The sequence below is a fragment of the Neofelis nebulosa genome, chromosome 6, assembly GCF_028018385.1.
Source record: "Neofelis nebulosa isolate mNeoNeb1 chromosome 6, mNeoNeb1.pri, whole genome shotgun sequence".
In the NCBI taxonomy this organism is placed as follows: Eukaryota; Metazoa; Chordata; class Mammalia; order Carnivora; family Felidae; genus Neofelis; species Neofelis nebulosa.
In genome coordinates this window covers 32,616,540-32,621,590 of record NC_080787.1, presented here as the reverse complement: position 1 = coordinate 32,621,590, position 5,051 = coordinate 32,616,540, and positions in this window count along the sequence as shown.

The window sequence follows — 5,051 nt, the reverse complement described above, 5'->3', positions numbered from 1 at the left end:
GGTGCCAGGAAGGCCAAAGCTCAACATTTCACTGGGAATAAAGATCCACTTTGAAAGATAATGTCTTGCTTCATTTGCCCTGGGCCTAGAAGGAGGACAGCTCCCTGCCCAAATCTCTGGCCCAGCCTACACACCAAACATCTTCTGGGCTCCTTCAAATGTCTTGGATCCCTGAATGGATGTATACTTCTGAAGAAGGAGCCCTGTGGCAAAATCTTCCCCCAGTCACAAGGACTAGTCGAGACTCCCAGGTGTCAGGCACAGGATAGGACTCTTGAGACACTGACTCTAAATGGAAGGTGGGAAAAAACTTATTTGTACAAGAGAGCAAAGATGTGTACAAGGAGGGCCAGAGCTCTTCAGAGCTTGGAAGAGGAATTCTATGGAGAAGAGAGTGCCCAGCACCAGCTCCTGGTAACTGGCTGCCTGTGTGAAGAAGAAACACCAGAAGGCTTAGGCGAAATCGCCTTCTAGATCCTCCAACTGGGAGCCCTGTGAGCAACAAGCTTGCCTTCTTCTTTCAGAAGGACATAGAGAGCCCAGGAACTTTGTCTACTTTTTTGATTTTCTCATGATTGAATGGAATGAGCAGTGACAGTGTTGTAACTAGGATGTGCCCCCAAATGTGGCTCCAAAGTGTGGAGAGGGACACTGGTGAATTCTACCTGTAAAAGACTCTATGCTGACCAGCTTCTAGAGAAGTGTTCCTGTATGAACTGTCTGCTTTTCAGAAGGAAGTTGGCTCAATCAGGCAGAGGAAGGAAGCGAGCTGACTCCCTTCCCAACCCCTTGCTACAAACAGTCAAGCCACAAGCTCAGGGATAAGAAGGCTATGCTCCTTTGGGATAGCCAATGCTCATGGTTGTTACTGAACATGGGCTTGAGTGGGAACCCAACACCCATCCCTGGATGCCTTCTGAGTGAATGCCAGCTCCATGGCTCCTAACGGTGAATAAAGAGGCAGTCAGAAACACAGTAAAGGAGAGAGAATGGCTGTAGCCAGGACCAAAGTGTGTTCGATATTTCCATCCAATGGGAATGCAATCCATGTGGAATGAAAATGTTTATCTTCATTTCCCCTAGGCCGAAATGGAGGCCAGCTCCCCGCTAATATATCTGGCACAGGATCCACAAAAAAAGTTCTTACTGGACCCTTCCTGATGCATTCGGTCTCTGGATTTCCATGTAGTCCTGAAACCAAAAGGCCAGGGCCCCTTTGGCTCCATCTGTGCCAAAGTCACAAGGGCTAGTCACATTGGACATCTACAGGTTGAAGATAGTACTTGGAAAGAATGAATTTGTATGGAGCCTGAGACAAACCTTGATGAATAATAAAACAATGCCATGAATTTGGATAAATTGATGGCCAGCGTTCTTCATGAAGGATGAGAACTGGATCATGTTTAGAAGAATCTGACAAGGACACTATATTTGTAAATCCTGCTTGCTCAGAAATCACAAGAGCCTTTTGGGGACTTTGGTTACAAGAGTGTTCCAAACATGACCTTTGGAACCCTGTGAGCAAGAGGTCCACATTCCCCCTTAAGAAATAGACTGGACATTTGGCTTCTGGTGTGCTTCTGCCCATCATATCCACCATGAGTGGCATCAGTGGGTCTGAAATATGAAGAATGTGCTTCTATGTGGTGATCAAGGAGTAGGAATGAGGCCTAGGTGCACTATTTATTCAAAAGACTTTTTGTGAGATGATTAGGTCATGGAGCATGCTGGACATGCACAGACTATTCTTCTGAATGAGGGTAGCTCCATCCGTTAGTGGTCAGGGTCCATGTGGCTCCCCATTCTCATGACACCGTAGCCTGTCCAGCTCAGGTCCTGTGGGGCAAGCTGTCTTCTGGGATAACAGACTCTGAGTGCCTTGCATTGGCTCAAGAAAGGCTTGGGAACTCACCTTCACAGCAGGGACCTTGGTTGGTATCGGAGACAGACACAGTGTCTCTGTGTGTGAACTGAGACCAAGTTAGGAAAGTAGCAAGTGAAGAGGAGGACTACAAGGTGAGTCAAAACTGTTCATTCAAATGGACAAGGGGGATATCAAGGAAGGATCTTCCTGATCTTCCCTTCCCCTTGTCCCATACAGGAGGCAGAATCCACCCCCAACCTTTGGCTCAGCCTACCCATGAGCATTCTCCCTGGGCACATTCACACATCCTGTGTTTGCGTAAGGCCCCAAATCTATTCTGATCTCAGACCTAAGAATTGAGTCCCCAAAGGGAGAGAGACTTGGCTAGGGTTAGGGTTAGGCCCAGACATGTTTCAAGGGCAGAACTGACACCAGTTAGTGACCTCCCTGGAGGGCTGAGTTAAGAGCCATTAAAGTGTGAGGAATGCATAGGGTTTACGTGCAGTGGATGGCCAATTGTGGGTTGCAGGCTTAGGTTTAGGCCACATATCCCCCTCTGATGCTCCATTCAGGCAAGAAATCTGGTCAACTGCAGGGTTCCTTGCCGAATATTTCAGCACCCATCCTGTGCCCCGACTGTTCTTTTGTCAGACCTAGGAGGTGGGCCCCCTCAGAAGCAGAGCCATGGCTAAGGTTAAGGTTGGCTGCCTGGAATTGCTAGGAGCAGAATTACCAAAAGTGCCATGATCTGCCTGGACAGCTCAGTTGAGGGCACACAGTCTGGTGGTGTTCAGACTTAGGGTTTGGATTCAGGAGGTTACAATTCTGTGGGCCAAGGTTAGGCAAGGTCTCAAGATCCCCTCCTTCATCTCCATTCCTGGTGTGGAAATGTCATAGTGAAATACTGGTTTCCATGCTAAGATATTCCCATGTTGGTCTTTGGGCCCAAATCCTTTCTTTTCTCAGACTTCCATGGTGGGTCCCCTTGGGCCAAAGCCCTGACTAGGGTTAGGGTCAGGTCCCATGAGGTGACAGGTTGAACCCCAAGCAGTGTAGTGGTCTCCCCGGAAGGCTCAGTTTAGGGTGCATTGTAATGTGAGGGTCAGGCTTAGTCTTTGTGTTCAAGGACTGGCATAGTGTGTGGGCCAAGCTTAGGTTTAGCTACAATGTCCCCCTTGGGCAGCTCCATCCCTGCTTTGGAAATGGCATTAAATATTCAAGTTCCATGATGAATAATTCTACACTGGTATGGATCCCAAATCCGTTCTCTTCTCAGATCTAGGAATTGGGTCCCCATAGGAAAAGGCCATGGCTAGGTAACTAAGATTAGGTACTGGGAGGTGTAAGGGGTAGAACTGACACCATCCAGTGATTTACTTTGGGGTGCTGAGTTGAGGGTTCCTGTTAGGGTGTGGGACAGGCATAGAATTAGGATGCAGTGGACGTCCAATTGGGAGTTCCAGGGATGTTTTGGCCCCGGATCTCCTTTGAAGTGCCATTCAGGCCCTCGAAATCCTGTGGTCAACTGCAAGGTTCCTTGCTGAATATTTCAGTGCCCTTCATCGTCCCCAATCTGTTCTTTCCTCAGGGCTAGGAGGTGGGACCCCTAGGAAGCAAAGCCTTGGCAAGGGTTGGGGCTGGTTCCCAGGAAGTGCCAGGAACACAACCACCAACAGTGCTGTGATCTATCTGGACATCTGACTTTAGGGCACTTGGTCAGATATGGGTCAGGTTTAGTGTTTGAATCAGGCAACAGAAGATTGTGTGGGCTAGAGTTAAGCAAGGTCTCCGGGTCCCCTTCTATAGCTCCAGCTTGGTCCTGGAAATGCCATGACAAAATGTCTGGCTTCCATGCTGAGATATTCTCCATTGGTCATTGAACCCAAATCTGTTCTTTTTGCAGACGTCCGTGGTGGGTCCTTTTAGGGCCAGAGCCCTGGCTACGGTTCTTGTTAGGTCCCAGGAAGCTCCAGTGGCTGAAACCCCAGCAAGGCAGTGTTCTTTCTGGAAGGGGGAGGCTGAGTTGAGGTTGCATGGTAGCGTGTGAGTCAGGCTTGCCTTTGGGTTCAAGGGCTGGCCTAGAGTGTGTGCCAAGTTTAGCTTTGGACTCAGGATCCCCCTTTGGAAGCTCCATCCCTGTTTTGGAAATGTCATGGTGATTTTACAAGTTCCATGCTGAATAATCTTGCCCTGTTTATGGGCACTAAATCTGTTTTCTTTTCTCAGACCTATGAATTGGTCCCCCACCGGGAAAAAGCCTTGGCTAGGGTCAGGGTTAAGTCTCAAGAAATTTCACGGTCAGAACCAACAGTCCACTGAGAGTCAGTTGAGTGTACCTGTTAGAGTGCAGGACAGTCATAAGGTTTGGGTGCTCTGGACAGCCAAATTTGTGTTCCAGACTTAGGTTTGGGCACTGGATCCTCTTTGAGGCCCCATTCAGGCCCCAGAAATCACATGGTCAAATTCAGTGTACCTTGCTCAATATTTCAGCACCCATCTTGAGTCAAAGTCTGTTCTTTTTTTCAGATTTAGGAGGTGATCCCTCTTAGAAGCTGAGTCATGGCTAGGGTTAGGGTTGGCTCCCAGGAAGTACCTTGGGCACAAAAACCAACAGTGGTGAGATTCCCTGGATGGCTGAATGGAGGGCCCACAATTGGTTGCGGGTCAGGTTTAGGGTTTAAAAACAGGAACCAAAAGATTGTGTGGGTCATGTTTAAGGAAGGTCTCAGAATCCCCTCCTACAGCTCCATCTTGGCCATGGAAATGTCATAGCAAATTCTGGCTTCCAGGCTGAGATATTTTCAATTGGTCATTGGCCCAAATCTTCCTTTTTTTTTCTTTCCCAGATGTCCATGGTGGGCCCCCTTAGGGCCAAAACCCTGACTGGGGTTACAGTTAGGTTCCACGAGCCTCCAGGCATTGAACTCCCAGCAGTGCTATGGTTTCCTTAGAGGGCTGAGTGCATGGGAGGGTGCCGCTCAAGCTTAGTCTTTGGGTTCAAGGGCTGGCTTAGGGTGTGGGACAAGCTTAAGTTGGGCCTCATTTTCCCCCCTTTGCAGCTCCAACCCTTCTTTGGAAATGACACGGTGATATTCCAAATTCTACGCTGAATAATCCTGAAAAACTTATGGTCCCCTTATCCATTCTGGCCCTGGACTCTAGTTTTCTGGGAGATTTTTATTAATTC